Raw genomic sequence first — 23116 nt, forward strand, 5'->3', positions numbered from 1 at the left:
TTCAATCCATAAATAATGGATAATCTAGGAATTAATACTAGACCTAATAGTATCCTCGAGCCTAGACCATAAATAATGTATGTAACCTTAAGGAATATAAGACAATAAACGAGTCTAAAATATCCTAAGGCATAGAAAATAATTCAAAACATAGCTTTCAAAATGCACAATCACGAATAAGACCATGTAATACCATCCAAATAGTTTAAGCGATTAAAATCGGGTAAAATTTGTAATAGGGTGTGTATGCTAGCCCAAAACGTAAAAAGATTAAAAAGGACATCATGAACTCACCTGATACGAGGCACACATTCAACAACGAGCTAGAGAATCCCTAAGTCAATCCACATTCACAAGCCTGCCGAATTGCACACAAAGATTACCAACCAAACCGTACCGACTCGTTTATCCTACAAGACGTTCTAACATGGTTCGAGTTAACTAAAGCCTCGACCTCAACAAACTCAATCATAACAGCCCCTGGGGCCTTAAATTTACCGACATGACCCTTAGACACTCCCGGGAATAAAGAATTCCCAAATTACCCCCGGAAGCACTAGGTGATACTTACACGCGCGTTCAAGAGTTGTTTAGGCAATTAACATCCAACAGCCCCGTGTGGACCCAATATGATAAATTCACAGCCAACAAGTCCACACGACGCTACACGAGTCAAATGGGTCGGTAACTCGCAAGCACAACGCAAAGACTAATCAATAAACGCGAATGCGCGTTGTACCGAACCGTTTGAGTACCCGACAACCAATTCAGCCCCAATACTTATAAAAATCATTTTCCAACATCCCGTACGTTAAACGCAACAAATCACTATTCTAGACAACCGAAAACTAGTTTTCAAACTATAACTAGTTTGCCAATCAAACGAACACCAATAGACATGATTTTAAAGTATGTTATACTAGACATACCTAGGAATATTTTGGTGCAAAGAACTCAACCAAAACAGTCCCGAAATTGCTCAATTGGATAGCCACCCGGTAAGCCTAAAACGAACTTATCGACCAATAACAAGTAAAACGTGCAGATTTTAGTATGCGAAGATGCATTTAATTACATAGGATAACCTTTGAAATAAATTATTAAATTTGTACCAGACTTTAATAAATGTCTTAGGTTTATCAAAATATTTTTATTATATTTTTCTAGTGGACACAAAAATCATAAAAATTCCTCCAATACAGAAAGGTATGTGCAACTATTTCAGTGCGCAACAAAATGGTTTTATTTTTATAAAAATCATTACCCAGCCAAATTAAACGATTCTTATTGGGTTTGGTTCCTAACTCAAAATATTAACTCCCAGAAGTGGAACCAACCAATTTGGACTTGTCGAAAAAGAGTTATGATGTCGAGAAGACAGACCAGAATCCGTCATCCCGCATTAGCTTTGACACTCAATCTTATAAAATCATAAAAAGCATTCAAATCTCGTCCAAAAATTACGTATTATACCTTTCTGGAAACTATACTCAAATTAGAACATCATAGAAACAAGAATCGACTAAAAACAATATATTTTCATCGAGTTACAGACCGAACAATAAACGAGTACGAATCTGTCAGAAATTGTTTTAACCAAAACTCAACCCTAACGACCAATAATCGTGTTGATATGATCAATTAAGGTGTAGAAGACTAGTAGGAATATTGGACTAACCTTGAATATGAGTTTTGTACTTGGATTATGGCTGGAAAAAGGAAAAAGAACCCCTGCTGCTGCTGCTCTCTTGCGATCGGCCAAAAGGGAGGTGGCTAGGGTTTTTCTTTTATGAAATAAAACAACAAGTTACATTCTAGTCACTCATATAAGAAAGGTGGAACAACTTGAGTGGAAAGTTAATTAATTCAACTTACGGGTATGACAAGGAGGTCCCCGAAGTAAGCCGGTTCAAACCCGATAAATATACAAACTCTACAACGTGCATGCCGTTAAACGAAAATGTCGGGTGCTACATACTAATATAATACTTTAAGTTATGAGAGGGGATGTTTGGGAAAAAGGATGGATAAAAGGACTTTAAAAACGTATTACAAGGCTCCAAATTAGAAAGATGAAACCCCGGCTTTTTTTTGACAAACATTTATAAACGATCGAGCCGATTAACGAAATTTATGGGCGTTACAGATAATGTATCCTACTTTTGGAAACCCAAAGGTATGGAAGATTGTCAGGATGAGGGAGTGAATCTCTCCTAACAAAGAAGAACTATTTCTTCCACTGGTCGTTGTTTTGGGTGTTTCTCGAAACAAGTGGGGTACAGCCGGATCAGATTTTGAAAAGGTATCTTGAGCAACCATGGTTACGAAAGTCATAGACAGAAGCAAGCTCTGAAAGGGTGAAGTCGAGGTCATGGTCAACAATTAATCTTTCCAAGACAAACAAGGTCCTCCAAACCATGGGCATGGTTTGGACAAAACTAAACCCAGTTCTAGTAAAAAACTCAGTGGTAAAGGCTAGAAAGGGATAAGTAAAATCGATCTTGAACGGAAAAAAGGAAAACAAATCTAGGTCTTAGAGACAAGATCAGATAAGACAGTTGGATCGAAGGGTCGGAAAACGGTTCCCGAAGGGAAGCAGCCTTGGGATTGTAAGCTCGCAATATCGTTGTTATTGAACGTGCATATCTCGTTCACGGGGTTGGCAAGGAGATTCTGAGACACAAAATCTTCAATACCAGAATTATGAAGTTTTGGATTCGTGATTTAAGAAGATGAAGAATAAGAGAGATCAGAAAGATTACCTATGAAGACGGATGAATGGGTTAAGAAATATTTATCTTGGATAAATATAGATATTCAAGGGTCACGGACGACTGACACGTGCAGCAAGAATCCACCGCACATGCAAGAATTCAAAATTCAAAATTCAAAATTTTACAGCTGTAATCCATATCTACAGCCGTTAAATTTGGGGACAATTGTTAGGGCACGGATTTTCGGTATCCTCAGCAAACATTATGTTCAGGACAACTCCAGGATGCGGTATCCTCCAAGGTAACAGGTATCCTAAATATGTTATATAACTAACAATTTGTTCGCATCATTTCCTTGTTTACCAGGTCAAAGGACTTATCGAGATTAGCGGAAGATTCAGACTTGCTGTTAATAGAACGTGGCCGATAAGAAAAACGTGTTTAATTGAAGAATTAACGGCTAATTGGATCCAGTCTCTTATTTCCTAAATTATAGGCAATATTGTTAGACTCATTTTGTTATAAATAGAACTACAAACTCCGATCAACACACACACTCTAGACATACGAGACTTACTAGTACTGCATTCTCTGTAATCACGATCGAGTTTCAGCTCCACACTTGTAACCACTTTGTTATTAATAAATCAGTGGTGATAGTTTTCACCACCCGGGGTTTTTTTCTTATTATCCTAAGGATTACAAGTTTTTTTCTCGCAACAAATCTCTGTGTTCAAGCCATATTTACAAGCACCTAGTCCCATTTTACTTATTTGGTTGTAAAATCACGTTTGTCAATTTTTGACAAAAACACTCTATATAGAAATTCAATAATGACATAAAAATGAGTGGTATAACTATATGTTAGATGTCGTATAAAGTCTTTAAAAGCTTGGTCGACATCTCAGTATGGCATCAGTGTAAAGTCATACGAGTTGTGACTCTATATGACTTGTATAGATTATGCCTGTAAATGTAGGGAAGATGTCCAAAAAGTATAACTTTTATAAAATCATACGAAGTGGCTTTGATAAAAATATAATATCTTGTGTAGGCGGCAGGTTAATCAATACTTATGGATCCTCATATGACCAAAAATAGAATGTTTTTAAGAACTATTAGCAATCAATCATTCTTTTTATTTATGTTACATATTTAATACTATTCTTATTTATTTTATATATTTAATACTATTTGAGGGTAGTTTGATTATTTATTATAAGTATTTTTAAAATAAATATATGTAATCACAAGTTTACATACGTACAAATAAACAAATTAAATTTTGTATAAGGTTTTGAAACAATCAACCAGGTTTACTTAACGCTTTTAATAGTAACATATTAAAGATCATTTGTTTTTTTTTTTTTTTTTAATTTCGTTTTCTCAATTTCCCAATTCAAGTGATCACATGTTAAATTTGTTTGTTAAATATGATAAAAAGAAGTTGAAAGTTGAAACTACGTATCAATCCTTGGAGCTGTGGGTAATGGGATAACAACTATTACGCTACAGCCTAAACACCACTCTGATTGGATATTTGGATTACATGATAACTCCTGCTATTATATAAGACAAGACACGTGCTACACGTGATAAGACATTATTAGTACTATTCATGAAAATAATTAACCTTGTCAATGGTCTATGTGGACAACAAAATAGTAATCAAAGATGTCATGAAAAGGGTACATAATATAAAATCTCGTGACTTCCTCTCAATGAGACATACAATGAGCACTATTGTATATTAATTTTACCATATGTTTTTCCGAAATTGTTAGTCCTTTAAAAAGAAAAAAAGAAAAGAAACAAGTGGATATACTTTATTTTCCAACGTCCATGTGCTTCTTAAACTCTTAGAAGGTCATTTGGTGCTATCCACATGTGTATTATTAATATTAATCTATTGTTTTGTTCTGGTAGATTTCCCATTCATAAGAGTTAATTTCGACAACAGTAATTGACCATCACACATGTACTTTCACACTTAAAAGCATGTTTAAAAACTACGAGGTAATCAACAATAAAGAATTCTTGTTCGGTTCTAGAAGGCCAAGTGGCTGTTTATGGCGTTCGTCCATTTGGGGTGATTTTGAGTAACCTAGTTATGGTCTCATCGATCGTTCCTGCTCACGATCAGCAAAAACTGAGAGAAGGTAGGATCTGAGTGCAAGGAGTGTGCCCAAGTAGGTTATGTTAGGTGAGGGTTACACATAAAGTTTATTTATTTGGATTTTATGCTATCCGTCGTAATTAATTGATCTGTTTGGTATTGAGTAATGAAACGGACAAAAGAAATAAAATGCAGCGGGTGAGGGAATTAAATAAACAAAGAGTTAGAATAAATCATTACCATTCTATTGTTCCGTTTAGTTAACTTATAAGAATGGAATGAATTACTACTATATTCTTTTTGTTAACATAATTTTTTTTACCAAAATAAAAAATGCTAGCGGAGTGGCAGCAATGGAGGTGGCGAGGGCGATGACGATTGTGGTGACGGCGATGTGGTGCAACAGGGATGGTGGTGGTGGGGAGCTAGGTTGTAGTGGTGACGGTGGTGGTGGTGGTGGTGGTGGTGGTGGAGGGGTAATGGGTGGTGGTGGTGGTGGCGGTGGCGGTAATGGTGGTGGTGGTGGCTACAGTAGCCCGGTGGTGGTGTTGAGAAAATACGGTAAAAGAGGGAATTAAATGGGAAAAAAAAAAGAAACACAAAAAAGAAATAAGAAAACAGGAGCGTATGAGAGAAATGGTTTTGATGTGCTTAGTGAAAATAAGATTTCTTATGTAGTCTAATCGATGATTCAATTTTGGGGGTGTTTGAGATTCCTTTTTTATCTTCTAATAACTTTTCATTAAGTTAATAAGTTATGAAAGTGTAATTTATTAATTTTTTTCTCTTACATCGAAAGCAATCCCAAACACTTTATTACTTTTTAAAAATTAATAAGTTATAAGTTAATGAAAACTAGTATTTAGACCCGTCGCGTTGCGACGGGTGGCGTTAGGAAAAAACGAACACGTGTCTAAAAAGTTGAATGTGGAGTAAATCATCAAGACCATAAATGATCGTTTAGACAGCCTCTCAGATCAGGTCACCTCGTCATCATCGTCGAGTTAAATATCATTTTCCAAATGTGATAGTAGTCCAGATGAGGTCGGGCTCATCACCTTAGGTTCCAACATAAAAAAAATGTTAGGGTTTACACTTGCCAACCATAAAACAAACAAATGAGCTTGTACAAAAGATTAAGATCTGATTTGAGTCTCTGCTCATCATCATCGACTCACTCTATCAGCTTCCAAATTAATCTGTGTCTCAGATGAGGGCTCATCATCATGGCCTTCAAAACCCAAAAATATTTGGGTTTACACATATTAATATATGTGGAAAAATTCATTGAGCCAACGTAACAAATTAAGGCCTGTCAGATGAGCCTTGGCTCATCATCATCGAGCAACACTTAATACATATTCCAAACTGAAGCATATCGTCATCGAGCCAACAACATTAAACCAAATAAAAGGTAGAATTTGGTTTCAGATAATCGCATCATAAAATCATAATATGCACTTAATTTCAAGTCAAAGTCATACTAAGAAGCATAGTATGCAAAAGCATAATATGCAATGTTAAAGTACCTACGTGAAGAGGTAGGTCCCAGCAGAGCCCAGTTGGACCCGCAAGACTCACTTTGAAGAGGGACGTCTGCGCAGAAACCAACTGGATCCGCAGGACCAACCATGCTCAGAGACGTGACGTCCTTACGCGCAGTACGCAAGCTGTTCCCGCAGGAAATGCCTCCCAATGGTGAAGGACTCCGCCTGTTCCCGCAGCCTCGGATACAAGCCATCAGGGAAGGCCACCCGCGCAGCAAGGCTACACGCACAAGGCACTTACCTCTCAATCACTCAGTGTTACCTGAAGGAATGAGCAAAGCCGGGAACAATCCCGCATAGTGGCGGGAGGGGGAATACTCCCGCCCAAATAAGCTAGTCCGTACGATACAGGAAGATCTTATGTACTGTACCTGACGAGGTATGGGCAAAAGATCTGACTAAAGATACGACAGCTTATTGACAACAGTATGGCGAGCAGCATGCTCCTGTACTGTATGTCACTATTAGCCGCTGCCTACTCACCAACTACTGCCATACCACGTGCATAGCCGGCAGTTGGTGGAAAAGGAATGGTACACAGCAGGCCTGGTCACTATCAGCCGCTGCCTACCCACCAACTACCAGCAGGGCACGTGCGTAGGCCACTGTTGGTTGAACAGGAATACTATTCAGCAGGCCACACCTCCTTGGAAACCTACCTTCGGCTATAAATACCACAAATGGTATGACCATCTCATCTTATCGTATCTTACCATATTATCATCATATTATACCTGATATCTGCTCTAGCAATCTCTTAAATACATTTATATTTAAAGAGCAATCTAGTCTGATTCTCACGCCGGAGGGTGGTCACAAGGAGGAACCCCCCCCCCCCTTCTCAGTGACAAGCTCACGGTGTCTGTTTTGCAGGTTATCAGAAGAACCATCTTCTCTGGGTCTAACCCCTCGTGGGAAACATCTATCTAACCCCCAGGTTATCCGTAATTTGGTCGGGGTCCGGTTAGTGTTTCTTCATTGGCGCCATCCGTGCATAAAAGCTAGAACTTCATTTTTCTCCAGTTTTTTCAAACTTCTAGAAAGATGGTTAAAGAAACTCCGGTAACCACAACCCCAGCTACTGGGGGGAATACCGGCTACACAGTTTTTACAAACACTACCCCGGTTACCCAAGCCGGGGCAAGTGAAGTAAATTTTACGAACACTACCCCAGTTACACAAGCTGGGGCAAGTGCAGTAAATAATCGCTCACTGGGATTCACCGTTACCTAGTTTGAGAAACGAACAAGACTCCCCCGCCAAACTCTCGATGAAGTTAAGGCATGGGCGGAGGCACGACAAAAGGAATTCCAAGCTGAGTTGGACGAACGCTTGCGTTCCGTCAAACAGGCCGACGAATTCGAAGAATACTTGGACGATGACTCGGAGGAATCCGACTCCGACGCGAACCCTCGCCATAGGGCAAAAGGGAAGCGTAAGGAAACGGACTCCCAACCGAGAAGGCATTTTAGAGAAGCCTTCAAACCAAAAAACACAGGTGGAAGTCCACGTGACTTCTCCAAAACATTCAGACCAAACATTGCAAATGCGGGAACGTCCAAATTTGCAAGGGACAATGCGGAAGCAATCGCCCCAAAAAGTGCCAAACAAATGTCCAGCATAGGCACATATGATGGTATATCTGACCCCGATGATCATTTGAACAGATTCATAACGGGGGCAGCCGTCAGTAGTTGGACGGAACCTACGTGGTGTTACATGTTCCAAATGACGCTTGTGGGGGCTGCTAGAGCGTGGTTCGATCGTCTACCGGTCAACCACATCTACGACTGGGCAGACTTCCAACAGAAGTTTAGCCAACACTTCAGCCAGTAAAGAAAGTATACCGAGGAGCAATGGACAATCCTCAAATGCATTCGAGAGAAAGATGAATCTTTGCTAGACTTCATCACTCGCTTCAACTCGAAGAAGCTAAGTCTGAGTAACATTAGCGAAGATCTTGTTCGCGCTGCTTTCATCCAGGGCGCGAACGACCCAGAGCTCATCCGCACCTTAACGGGTAAAGATGGCATGCCATCCACATGGGATGCCATCATGACAGCAGCAAAACGCTTTGCGGAAACGGAAAAGCAACTGGGTAGAGATCTCCCACAGAGCACAAACCTCTACACCCAGAAAACAAGGGAAGACAACGTCCTTACCGCCCGATTAAACAAAAAGCGAAAGCTAGGCATTTGGCAGTCAAGGGTAAACTTTGACACCTCATCCGGCTTGCAACATCGGTTAAGCGGAAGGGATAACGTACAGTCAAACAAGAACTCCAGATGGACGCCGCTCACCAAAAGCGTCACCGAGATATTCGCCACCGAGGAGCTCCCATGGCCAAAGCCTCAAATAATCCGACATCGTCACAATGCTGATCGGAGCAAATACTGTGACTTTCACAGGACAAAAGGCCACAACACTGAAGAATGCATAGACGTAAAGGACATGGTCGAAGCATTTGTCAGAGATGGGACGCTCGCGCACCTCGTGGCGCAATGAACGCTGAGCAGGCTGATGCGCGTAGAACCCCAGCTGGGGAAAACACGAATAAAATTACAGCTTCGATATGGAGACTACATGCTGCGTAAAGAACGAGATCCCGAACCAGGTGCGTATCGGCTCGATGGCACTCCCATCCCAACAACATGGAATGGAGCTCATTTACACAGTTTGCATGTAAATCAATTCCAAATTTGATAAGGAAAGGCCAAGAGCCACTTCTAATGGAAATGATTCTCCTTAAAACATCGACGCTGATAATTTTACATTAATACTTTTAACTATCAACACTGATGCCGGTTTTCACCGCATACATGAGTCGTTGCATGGGGAAGGCGGCGAAACCCACATAAACCCAAAAAACGGCAAACCTTCACGCAGGTCAGTTGAAGGGGAAAAGTTCAGTCATCCCACTAAATGAAAGTGCCGGTCTATCCGCATGAATCATGATAAGAGAAAACTGAACACTAACCTATTAACAACCGCGCGTCGAACGGTTAATTTATTAAACACTAATATGCCGGTTTTCACCGCATAATTACGTGGAAAGTCGTTGCATGGGGAAGGCGGCAAAACCCGCATAAACCCAAAAAACGGCAATCCTTCACGCAGGTCAGTTGAAGGGGAAAAGTTCAGTCATCCCACTAAATGAAAGTGTCGATCTATCCGCATGAATCATGATAGAGGAAACTGAACACTAACCTATTGACAACCGCGCGTCGAACGGTTAACTTATTCAAGAAAAATTTCTAACGAAAGGATGAGGAAAACCTACACGCAGGTCAGATATAGGTAAAGTTTAGCCATCCTACTAAGTGCAAGTGACGGTCCTACCCGCACAATCACGAAAGAGGAACCAAAACTTCACACCTAATATCTGCCACGTTCAAAGGTTAACTTATCCTAAAGACTTAGAAATTTCAAGAAAGGATGAGGAAAACCTACACGCAGGTCAGATATAGGTAAAGTTTAGCCATCCTACTAAGTGCAAGTGACGGTCCTACCCGCACAATCACGAAAGAGGAAGCAAAACTTCACACCTAATATCTGCCACGTTCAAAGGTTAACTTATCCTAAAGACTTAAAAATTTCAAGAAAAGATGAGGAAAACCTACACGTAGGTCAGATATGGGTAAAGTTTAGCCATCATACTAAGTGCAAGTGACGGTCCTACCCGCACAATCACGAAAGAGGAAGCAAAACTTCACACCTATTATCTGCCACGTTCAAAGGTTAACTTATTCTAAACACTTGGAAAATTGCTAATTTAAACTAAAGTATGCAAGTCATATAACGTTTATAAAGCAATGAATCCAAAGAAGATAGCGGTCTTACCCGCACAAAGATTTATATTTCATAATGATTCATTACAAGAATGGTCGGGTAACTACCCGCCTACAAGAAAATAAATCTATACAAGCTAAATCTATCCTAGCAGTGGGAAGGGATCTTCAGGATCAGGCTTCAGGGCCACTTCCACTTGGACCAGCACCATCGGTAGAGCGTGGCAGTTCAAGGAAAGCTTTAAGGATAGCTAGCCCATCATCAGCAGCAGCAACTTGGTTCACCTTCTCCACCACCGGATGCGGGAAGGCGGCATACTGGTTCACTGCTTGGTCGTAAATAGCTTCAGTATCAACATCGAATAAAGGGAAGTTGGAAGGCGGGATGCCTTTCTCAACGAACCCTAGACCAAGCAGGAAGCCGGCCTTTTCCCCATCCTCGTGAGAAGCGTTGAGGGCTGCGCTCATAGCATCGTCATAAGACGTTTCGGTGAAGACTCGATGCACAACCTAAAAAAAAAAATACAAGTATCAGAACCTTTTCTATCTACAAAGAAAAGCGTGAAGACATGAAAACATACCTGAGACAACGCTTCTCGAAGAAGCCATTCCTTGGCAACCAGAGCTTCTTGGAGGGCAGCTTGAGCTTCGTTACGGGCGCGTTCGGCTTCACTCTTGTTGAGGTTGGCAAGCAACACTTCTTTAGCCGCAGCCTCTTCGACGCCCTTTAGCTTCCGCTCAGTATGGTCAAGCACCCCCCTCTGGTCCAAGATCTCCTGGAGCTTTTTGGCGTCTTCCATCGCCAAGGCATCATGAGCCTGCTGGAGAGCCTCTAATTTGGCTTTAAGCTCTTCATTCTCCACGCGTAGAGGCTCAGCAACAGCTTCAGCCTTGGTGGCCCTCTCGGTTGCGTTCCTTGCAGTTTCCTTAGCCAGCCGAAGCTGTTCATTAACAGCTTGGGCAGCCTTGGAACGGGCCTCGAGTCGAGCCTGAACTTCAACCTCGAGGGCCTTGAAGGCCTTCTCCTTTTCCGCAGCCACTGCGGAAAGCCTTTGGTTCTCCTCCCGGACAGCCCGCGCCTGAGCCACTTCTTTAAGGCGAGCTGCTTTTAACTTGTCGTTTTCACGACAAAGCAGCTCGACGCGCGGCTGCATCCGGGCCAGGAGAACCCGAAGCTCATTGGTTAGCCTACCCTCCTGGTAGCTAGCCATGGCTTCCCCCAACGCACCACTGGGAGCAGCGTGACGAGCCCATTCCACGCACTCCACAGGGGTGCGAAGGGTTGTTCCTCGGCGAATGTTCCATCGTGGAACATACACTTCATTGGAATCCGACACTGCAAAAAACATAAAGCAGTTAGGAAAAGATGATAAATATATATATATATATATATATATATATATATATATATATATATATATATATATATATATATATATATGAAAAGGGCCAAAGGAACCCTACGCACCTGTAGGGTCAATAACAGGCCGATAGCCGCCGAACCCATCACCTGAACCCAAGGGAAATCCATCCAAGAGGTCAGGCAGATGGGAAGGTGGCAGAGATTGGCGAGAAGCCCCATGCGTACCTGATGGATCGACCGTCGTTGCCGATGACGGGGGCATGGTAGCAGCCGCCGCGGTCGCCGCCGCGGAATCCGCAGCAATGGTAACCGCCGGCTCGGTGAAGGATGCTGTAAAAATAGCACTCACAGCCGGCGGTGACGTCATCGCAGCTGGAACAGTCGGCTCAAAGGAGTGAGCAACTGAACCAGCGGAAGCAGGCGCAGGCACCTGGGTCGACGCCTCAGGTAGGCTGACCAAGCCTACCGTCATTGGCGGAGAGGTACTCCTCTGCGCTCCACCCTGGAATGCGTCAACATCCACGCCTGCGTAAAGAAGATAAGTGTTAAATGATAAAGCTATGAAGTTAAAAGACAAGAAGTTTGTACTTACGGGTTTTCTTGAGCCTAAAGGTACGGAGAGGCGGGGACGAACCCGATGGAGCCGGCCTCTTTGCGCCGGTTACCGTCGTCTTCTTGGGCTCTCCGGAGGTGACAGTCGCAGCCTCCGGAGCAGTGGTCTTATCACCACCGGGATTCCCCGCCACCTCTTCGCTCTCGGTCTCCGAATCAGACCGAGGCGCCGGATCGGCAGTGGAGGCCACCTTCTCCTTTCTCTTCCCGCCGGCAGCCTTCTTCTTCCGCACCAACGGAGGACCATCTGCGGATTTCTCATCAGAACATACGATTAGAGGAATTCCAGCAGAGGTTTCAACATTGAGGGGTCGAGGGTTGAATAGCGCCTTACCTGGCCGCCTGGCGCTCAGGATCTCGTGGCCTTGCGGGTAGACCTCCACGAACCGATCCGCAGTTTGTTCTAGGATGGGCAACTCGTTCTCGTCTAGAGCGCGAGTACCCATCCGAGCGGGACCGTCAGCCTCCCGCGGGTTAAGGAGCGACTGCAGGTCGTTCCCCTCTGAAATAAACAGGAAAGAAGTTAGAAGAAATTCAAAATCAAAAAAAAAAGGAAACAAAGCATACCGTAAAGAACAGAGTTCGAACCGTATTCAAGGACGATTGGGATTTTTTGCGCATCCGCCGCCTTCCACACCCGGCTCATCCCCAACATCACCATCCCGGACTCCGCAAACCGGTAAACCGGAGATTGGACCCGGGAAATCCTCGAAAACCATTCAGCCTCCTCGTAGTTGGAGGCGTGAAGGCTGGGAAGAGCTTGCCCGTTCTTAAACTTCATGGCAAGGGGGATGGCGCGAGCGGATATGAAGAAGAACTCCCGCTTCCACGCGCGAAGACTGCGCTCGGTTGCGCAAATCTTCAAACCCTTTATCCGGGTTATCAACGTATACCACCCCTGGATGCACCTCCAGGTGTAGAAGGTCATCAGGCGGTCAACATAGGGCTCAATGCCCAGAATCCGGCACACCCACTCGAAGTGGCGAATCTTGGCGATCGCCATGGGGTGCAACTCGGTCAAATGAACACCGTGCCTCTCAAGGACACGGTAAACAAACTTTGTCAATGGGAACCTAAGATTCCCATAAACAAAGAATGCAGCATATACCCCGATCTTGCCTCTGGGGGCATCGTACACAGTCTGATGGGGTTCAGGAAACTCAGGCTCGAGAGACTCGAGCATGAACTTCCTGACGACGTACTGGTACAGATCGCCAGGCAGAGCACACTGGCACTCGCCAGCAGTACTCTTGTCATCGGCTGTAGATTCAAGATCACGAGACGACATCTTGCAAAGGAAAGAAGAAAGCGATTTCGAGAGAATGCTGGCCTGAAAAGGGGAGTATTCGCCGGAAATCGCTTAAAAGATGAAGAGAAGAGTGAAATTGTGGATTACAAAGAACCCTCTCCCCCCTTTATATACTAATCGCAATTAATGCGATGCATTTAATGCGGAAGAGAGAGAAATCGAAGGTGCAATGGAACTATGACACGCGGCAAAAAGCAAGCTGGCAACAGCTGTTGACAGGACGCGTACCATTAATTTCGCGGCCACGCGCCCGAAAAATCGCGCCCACGCGCCTGAAAAAGCGTCTGGAATGACCATGTACTGTCACGTCACCATAACTTCCTGCACGTCCTGACACAGTCAGAAGAAACCGCCGCACGACGTTTCAGAGGTTTGGACTGTTCTTATCTTTCCACCAACTCTTCGAATTTCAAAATTCAAAATTCAAAAAGATTCAAAAGTAAGCGGAAAAATACCCCTTACTTTGGCAAACAAGTAACCGTAAGACGGATGCGGGTACAGTGTTAAGGCAAAACCCTTCACATACCTAGCACCCGCAGGGAATTAAAGCCAAGAAAACCTTGGCAAACAAGTAACCGTAAGACGGATGCGGGTACAGTGTTAAGGCAAAACCCTTCACATACCTAGCACCCGCAGGGAATTAAAGCCAAGAAAACCTTGGCAAACAAGTAACCGTAAGACGGATGCGGGTACAGTGTTAAGGCAAAACCCTTCACATACCTAGCACCCGCAGGGAATTGAAGCCAAGTATACCTCGGCAACCAAGTAACTATAAGACGGCTGCGGGTACAGTGTTAAGGCAAAACCCTTCACATACCTAGCACCCGCAGGGAATTGACGCCAGGAATACCTTGGAAGTAAAGTAACCGTAAGACGAGCGCGGGTACAGTGTTAAGGCAAAACCCTTCACATACCTAGCGCTCCGCTGGGAATTGAAACCAAGAAGGATCTTCTGGGCAATGCTTGTGGAAAGGGAAATAACATCCCCGCATAGCGGGAACGTCGAGAACTACGTTGCTTGAAGCTCCAGGATGGAATTGGTGGTTTTAACATAATTGATCACTATGTTCAAAACTACCAAAACCTCATGGAGAATCCACACAAGTAGGACTCAACGCTCCTGACTTGCGAGGAGGTTACAGACCTACCTGCATCATACCCAAAGATCAAGCAGGAAACTCGGGAATTTCTGCAAGTGACAAGGACTTCCGCGGGAAGAATCCCCATGGAAAACCTTAAAAAAGCCTTTTCAAAACCCTTTGCTTAAGTCCAAAAGTTCACCTCACTTTATTAAACACTCATGAGAAGAACATTGGACTGGGGGGACTTGAAGAGGTAGGTCCCAGCAGAGCCCAGTTGGACCCGCAAGACTCACCTTGAAGAGGGACGTCTGCGCAGAAACCAACTGGATCCGCAGGACCAACCATGCTCAGATACGTGACGTCCTTACGCGCAGTACGCAAGCTGTTCCCGCAGGAAATGCCTCCCAATGGTGAAGGACTCCGCCTGTTCCCGCAGCCTCGGATACAAGCCATCAGGGAAGGCCACCCGCGCAGCAAGGCTACACGCACAAGGCACTTACCTCTCAATCACTCAGTGTTACCTGAAGGAATGAGCAAAGCCGGGAACAATCCCGCATAGTGGCGGGAGGGGGAATACTCCCGCCCAAATAAGCCAGTCCGTACGATACAGGAAGATCTTATGTACTGTACCTGACGAGGTATGGGCAAAAGATCTGACTAAAGATACGACAGCTTATTGACAACAGTATGGCGAGCAGCATGCTCCTGTACTGTATGTCACTATTAGCCGCTGCCTACTCACCAACTACTACCATACCACGTGCATAGCCGGCAGTTGGTGGAAAAGGAATGGTACACAGCAGGCCTGGTCACTATCAGCCGCTGCCTACCCACCAACTACCAGCAGGGCACGTGCGTAGGCCACTGTTGGTTGAACAGGAATACTATTCAGCAGGCCACACCTCCTTGGAAACCTACCTTCGGCTATAAATACCACAAATGGTATGACCATCTCATCTTATCGTATCTTACCATATTATCATCATATTATACCTGATATCTGCTCTAGCAATCTCTTAATATACATTTATATTTAAAGAGCAATCTAGTCTGATTCTCACGCCGGAGGGTGGTCACAAGGAGGAACCCCCCCCTTCTCAGTGACAAGCTCACGGTGTCTGTTTTGCAGGTTATCAGAAGAACCATCTTCTCTGGGTCTAACCCCTCGTGGGAAACATCTATCTAACCCCCAGGTTATCCGTAATCTGGTCGGGGTCCGGTTAGTGTTTCTTCACTACGAATATCAAGAGGCAACAGTCAAAATCGGAGCCACGGCAGCCCTTTCACTCAGGCACTGCACGTTATAGCTCTGCGGCAGCTATATACAACCAAAAGTTGCTAGTCTCCACCACCGCCACCGCCGCCGCCTAGGGTTCCAAACTTGAACCCTTAAAATGGACAATTCTGTTTGTGTGTTTAAAATCTAAACGAACATAACTGAACAAAGATAGGCGAACAAACATGAACTAATGTAAATGAACACAAACAAACATAAAAGAACTTAAATGAAAACACTTAAATGAACACAAATTAACAAATATAAAACCTTTAAGCAGATGGACTATCTAGATAATATTTAATTATTTTATATTAATATATAAACGAACATAAATAAACAGACATAAACGAACATAAACGGACGTTCATGAACATAAATGAACGAACGGAACATGTGTTCATGTTCATTCGTTTAGTTAAACGAACACAAATCTTTTGTTCATGTTCGTTCGTTTATTAAATAAATGAACATAAACAAACTTCTCGCCGAACGGTTCATGAATAGTTCACCAAACGTTCGGTTCGTTTACAAGCCTACCTACAGACAACCCTCTCCACCACAGCCACCGCCTAGGGTTACAAAACAGAACCCGGCAACAGCCACAGACAGCGTCGGCCTCACCTAGGTTTCCAAAATGGAACCCGGCAAAGCACGTAGTGGAGAAAGGCGGCAAAAAGATAGAGAGAAACCGACGACTATGAAGATGCATGAATATCAGAATGAGAGCCTTTTCAACATCTGCCTACTAATCAGATGAGAGAGACAAACAAATATATTGCAAAAGAAACAGATGTTAAAAGAAAGAGATACGTATAAGCCATTGAGGTAAAGAAAATAATACAAACAATAAGGCATGAAGTACAATAAACATTGCATATATATCAAAGGAATAGTGTTTTTGAGTGTATGATAAGAAGTTAAAATTTAATAATAATAATAATAAGCAATCCCGAAGTTCAAACACCCTTATTCCAAACAACCTATTTCTTTTAACTATTGATGACCATTGGCATTCATGATTCACCACATGTTACTTTAGCACTAAATATCATTATATCAACTTATATTTATTAAAGCGTTGCAACATGACGCTATGTCTATATATGCAATACCAAATAACTCGAACGAAACAACTTAACATTGCAAAACAATTAAAGACAGTTCTCTGCACCTACCAAATGTTGAGAACAAATCACGCGTTTACCCCAAGACTCACCGATCCGATCTACCCTTTTATTCGTTCTATCAATGTTTCTGGTGAACACGCTACATGTAAATTTCCTATGTTTATTTCTTCTACAAAAAAGAAGATTAGCATAGGCTGCAGCCTAAGTGTTGTGAACACTTCCAATGCAGTGGAGCAATATTTTGAGGAGGAAGTAAGGGTATATCAATCCTCCACGTTGAAGGTAACTGCAACAGTTAGTGTCAAGTTAAAGAATGAAGTTGAGCTCGGTAAGATGATGATTATGGCGATGGCGATTCTCTTGATGAAGCTCCCATGGTTTAAAAAATTCTTAAGCAAGTATGAGAAGAAGATGAGCGTTGGCTTTCAACTTGTTAGCACTCAGCTAGATCCAAGTATGATTGTTTTTCTAGATTGTTCAAAAAGATAATGACGAAAATTTTTGTTTGACCAACGGTCAATTCCCATAATCTCTACCTTAGAACTCGTCGACCCGATCACTTGTAAATCATTACTCGACAAGAAGTTTAACCAACCAGATTTTTGCCACTTGTCCAAAAATTCTCATTGGACACCTATATAATCCCATTGGCTCAGGCAATTTTTAAATAAAAAAAACTTGCGAACCGACAATTTTATTACGTGTGGGAGAATTTATTTGTTAAAAATCCCGTAGAGTAGTGAATAAAAAGTAACCGGGTCGACAAGTTTTAGGGTGGTCAACATGAGAATTGGTTGGTCAAATGGACATTTTGTCGATATTGAGCGGTTAAATTGACATTTTGGTTATTATCCCTTATTCAAAATGCTTGTAATGAGATCGTATATTATTACTTTGTCCATGCAAGGTACCATGAAGCCAACGTGAGCAAAGAATACGTAGGAGACTGGTACAAGTGTACAACTCGCAAACCAAATGGTAAAGGGTGCTTCACTTTGAAGTTGAGCTAGAAATTGATGAAGACTTTGGAGAACCAGGGGCCATCTTGGTGAGAAACAATTACAACAACGAGTTGTATTTGGAGACTATCTCTGTTGAAGGTTTATTTCACTTTTCATGCAATTCATGGATTCAACAAACTCACATTAGCAAAGACAAAAGGATATTCTTTTCCAACAAGGTGCATATATCATCCTCAATGACCTTATCCACATATAGGTTCTAAATTATATACTATGTTGTATTGTTGTTCAATTTCTAATATCATCTACAAGAGAGTCCATTGATTTTACGTATTGATGGTTTAATAGGCATATTTACCAAGTGAAACACCTCTGGGGCTGATATACTTGAGAGCACAGGAACTCGGAAATAAGAGAGGTGATGGAAGTGGACTTAGATTACCTTCAGACAGAATATATGATTATGACATGTATAATGATCTAGGAAATCCTGATCAAGGACTTAAATTAGCAAGACCAACACTAGGAGGTGAAACAAACCCACATCCCAGACGTTGTCGAACCGGACGTCCCTCCACAATTACCGGTAACTTCCTAGAAATACTTAGAAGGAAACTTTTTTAAATTTTCTTTTTTTAAAATGAGATAAAAACACAGGCCTTAATGCTTTTTAGGAGAGAGACGAAAGTCTTCTGGTTTCTAGGTGATCTGTCATTTGAAATGACAGATCCTAAAATGTTCGCAGTTGGTGTAAGCACTTGTCTGTTGAGCCGAGCAAGTCTCCTATCTTCTGTCATTTGACGGAATCACTCTGTATAATCAAGTCAGCATATAATAATCAAAAAGTAAACATTTTAGGTTTTATTTATAATAGTTCCGCCATTTGAAATGGCAGAACATTAATTGTCAAACTTACGAGACAAGTGATGACACGCTGCAGCGGATCGTCTATAAATCATAAAACATTTGTCTTTCTCCTAGAAACAATTTGAACATGTGTTTTTATCTCATTTTCATAAATTAAAAAAAAAATCAAACATTTTCCTTGGAAATTAATAAATTTTACCCATATTATGCACAGATGTAACTGCTGAAACACCAGTAAATACCATGACTTCTTCAATTTATGTACCAAGAGATGAAGTTTTGGAGGGAACGAGATGCAAAGATGTCCTCATGGGAATTTGGAAAGGGATGTTGCGCAATATTCCGCCCCTGGTGGCCACTTTCACCAACGTTAATGGTGTCACCAAGGATTTTGCAAAATTTGCACGTCTTTATAAAAGTATACCACAATATAATATAACTTTGAATATGCATGGACTATTGAAGATTTTTGATATAAGTAGACATATAGAAGAAATCTTCAAGTTTGAGACTCCAAAAAACATGTTCTGTAAGTGTCACCTTCTGCAACAAAATTCTTTCTATATATATTTTTTTTATGTAAATCAAAAAAAAAATATATAACATCAATCACATTCTAGGGAATGTAACAAGCTACGTGCAAGAAGATGAACTTGGTCGTCAAAACCCTTGCTGGGATGAACCCTGTTAGCTTAGAAAAGTTGAAGGTAAGCATGAGTTGAGCAATCAAAGTTGTATGTTCCTAAATATGAAATTTAGGGGTCGGCTATACAAACACCTTCTAATTAACATCTAATCCCGGCCCACACTGTTTCAGCGATCGTCCAGAGGTTGGACGGTCAATTTGACAATAAATTTTCAAAGTTTGACCGTCAATTATCAGAACAGTTGTAAGGATGTTGGCTAAATGGCCGTTCTGAACAATAATTACCAAAGTTTGATATTTTTTAGTAAAAACGGTGTTTGATGGTGTGAAATCAGATGGGGGTGACGTGGAGTTATAACATGACCCACATTTTTAATCAAATAGGTAACAACCTTTACATCATTCGGTTCTGTGTCTATAGGAATTTCCTCCGGTCAGCAAACTTGATCCTTCGATATATGGACCACCAGAATCCAGTATTAAAGAGGAACATATTATAGGCCACCTCAATGGGATGTCCATACAACAGGTATACTTTACAACGATTAGTATAATATAAGGAACATAAATGATTGAGAAATGAGTTGTGTTGGATTTCAAGGGTTTTATTTTAATGTCCAGGCCTTGGATGAAAATAAGCTCTACATATTGGATTACCACGACATTTATCTTCCATTTCTAGAGAGGATAAATGCACAAGAAGACCGAAAAGCTTATGCAACTCGTACAATCTTCTTCCTGACTTCACTTGGAACTCTAAAGCCCATTGCAATTGAACTTAGCCTTCCTCCAAACGATGTAAATATCCCATCGAAACAAGTTCTCACTCCTCCGGTTGATGCAACCACCAATTGGTTATGGAAATTAGGCAAAGCTCATGTATGCTCTAATGACAATGGTGTTCACCAACTTATCCATCATTGGTATGTCAAAATGTACCTATTGAGTATGAAAACATTTTCTAATTGGCTCATAGCTTTTGGTTTATCACCAGCATTCGTAATCAGTAAATTAGTATGAACTAAAACAAACAAAATATGCATGCCACGAAACAAACTAACTTCAAAACTGATTAGCATTACCAAAATGACAAACAAAGCATATAAATAACTACTGACTTTATGTGTATGTATATTTAGGTTACGGGTTCACGCTTGTATGGAACCATTCATAATCTCCACTCACCGAAACTTAAGCTCAATGCATCCAATTTTCAAGCTTCTCAGTCTCCACATAAAACATGCACTTGCGACAAATGCAGTGGCCCGTGAGAGCCTTATATCTGCAGAAGGAATTATAGAGAGTTCTTTTTCACCCGGAAAATATAGCATGGAGATGGTATGTGCTGCTTATCGTGACTGGTGGCGCTTTGACTTAGAAGGCCTTCCAGCAGATTTGATACGAAGGTATTAATACGATTCCATTAAACAAAAAATGACGAATTTTCACTTGAGGGGTAGTGTGGGTGAGTGTGATGGTTGACTGAAACTCGCTGTGGCTGGGATGCAACTTTCAAAGAAGTTGTAAAAAGAAAAGTTAAAACGGGGGGGGGGGGGGGGGGGGGTGATTTAAGTTCCCCCCCACCCACACACACTTTGCTTTTTTTAGGTTTTCCAGAAAGCTACACCGTTGCGGGTTTTAGTCAAGAGTTACATGCCGCTGAAACTTACCTAATTCTACAAGTGATTAATAGAACACATAGAGATCATTGTGGTTTGTTAAACCACCCAACAATGCAAAAAATTCAAAATGACAAATGGAAATATAAATAATAGCTTTAAAAACACATACATGTAACATTTTCTATGCATTTTACTCGACTTTCATTGTAGAGGAATAGCAGTACCTGATGGAACAAAGCCCCATGGGCTGAGACTACTCATTGAAGACTACCCATATGCCAATGATGGGCTTCTCATTTGGTCTGCAATTCAAGCGCTAGTGCATACTTATGTAAATCATTACTACCCGGATGAAAATGCTATTATATCGGACACAGAACTTCAGTCATGGTATAGTGAAGCAATTAACTTGGGACACGCTGATCTTCGTGAAGCTAATTGGTGGCCTAAACTAAGTGCTCCTAATAAACTAACGGAGATATTAACAACTATAATATGGATATCAACAGGGCAACACGCAGCACTTAATTTTGGGCAGTATCACTATGGTGGATATGTTCCAAATAGGCCACCACTTATGCAAAAACTTATACCCCAACAACATGAACTTGAGTTTGCAAGTTTCATGGCTGATCCACAAGGCTATTTTGTTGCTTCCTTGCCTAGTTTGATAGAATCGACAAAATACATGGCCATAATTGATATAATCTCAGCACATTCACATGAGGAGGAGTATCTTGGGGAGATAAAATGTGCGTACACTAGGTGGCCGTATGAACCTAAGATTATTGAGGCATTCTATAGATTTTCAGTGGAAGTTAAGAATTGAAAATGAGATAAATAGGAGGAATGCTGATCTAAGGCTTAGGAATAGATGCGGTGTTGGAGTTCCACCTTACGAGCTACTAATACCAACTTCAACTCCAGGGGTTACGGGCAGAGGTGTACCAAACAGTATAACAATGTGAAAACTGTTAAACTCTATGTAATCTAGACTTACCCTAGGTTATTATTACTAGTATTATTATAATTTATATCCTATGTGTATTATAACCTATAGTTTGGTATAAATATATTCGACTGTAAGCAAACATGTGTTGTGATGTGTATTATAATTAATAAAAATGTGTGTTTATTGTCTTGGCCATTTCATATGTGCTCTTCAATACAATGCTTATCTTTACTTTGAAAAACACATGTTTGTTTGTCTCATTCTCTCTTTTATTTCTACATGTATATATACACCCTTGAAGCTAAAAGGGCGTGGCAACGTGAAGCTTGGACCGAAAAGTGTCACAATGCGGTAAAGATGATAGCCCTTTGGTCAATATATCTAGTCGAGCCATATTGCAAATAAAATGCAAATCAATCTCAATGTGTTTCTTATGTTGATAAAGTACAGGATCAATTGCTAAGTAATTGGCTCCAGTTATTGTTTTCACACAAAATAGTAGGTGACCTGAAAGTGAAATAAGTATACTCCTAAATAATAGACATGGTCCAAAGAATCTGTGTAGCAAAATAAGTATACTCCTAAATAATAGACATGGTCCAAAGAATCTGTGTAGCAGTGTGTGCAAGAGCGCGATACTCATCCTCAGTACTAGAGCAAGCAATCGCATGTTGTTTTGTTACAAGCCAAACAGAAGAACTCAACCAAAAAGACTAGTCTGATAGGTGAGGGAACCCATTTGGCTTATAAACCCCACATCAGTTGCCCATACAACCGATGTGGGACAAGTCCCATACCTTGCAATGGTTTCAGTCCGTAACAATACACCCTCCTTAAAGACCAACGTCCTCGTTGGTCACGGCCATGTTGGTCACGGCTGGCTCACTCCATGCCACCACTCTGTGGGCCACCACTCCGAGTCCTCATTGGTCACGGCCACGTTGGTCACAGCTAGCTTCCTCCAGGCCACCACTACGAGGTTGTCTCTGATACCAATGTTACAAGCCAAACAGAAGAACTCAACCCAAAAGACTAGTCTGATAGGTGAGGGAACCCATTTGGCTTATAAACCCCACATCAGTTGCCCATACAACCGATGTGGGACAAGTCCTATACCTTGCAATGGTTTC

At 41.8% G+C, this 23116-nt stretch overlaps 1 pseudogene across 1 annotated transcript; it reads left to right on the top strand.

The window, feature by feature from the left end:
- The first annotated feature begins 16966 nt into the window (after positions 1-16966).
- On the top strand, positions 16967-22002 carry LOC143615240 (lipoxygenase 3, chloroplastic-like; annotated as a pseudogene). The gene is made up of 9 exons (XR_013150434.1): positions 16967-17391; positions 17845-18117; positions 18248-18485; positions 18981-19301; positions 19387-19473; positions 19834-19941; positions 20034-20335; positions 20552-20818; positions 21245-22002. The product of XR_013150434.1 is annotated as a lipoxygenase 3, chloroplastic-like (transcript).
- The last annotated feature ends 1114 nt before the right edge of the window (positions 22003-23116 follow it).

The sequence above is a fragment of the Bidens hawaiensis genome, unplaced genomic scaffold (assembly GCF_021521415.1).
Source record: "Bidens hawaiensis isolate Kalapana, Puna unplaced genomic scaffold, B.hawaiensis_p1.1 tig00042334_1, whole genome shotgun sequence".
NCBI classification, from domain to species: domain Eukaryota; kingdom Viridiplantae; phylum Streptophyta; class Magnoliopsida; order Asterales; family Asteraceae; genus Bidens; species Bidens hawaiensis.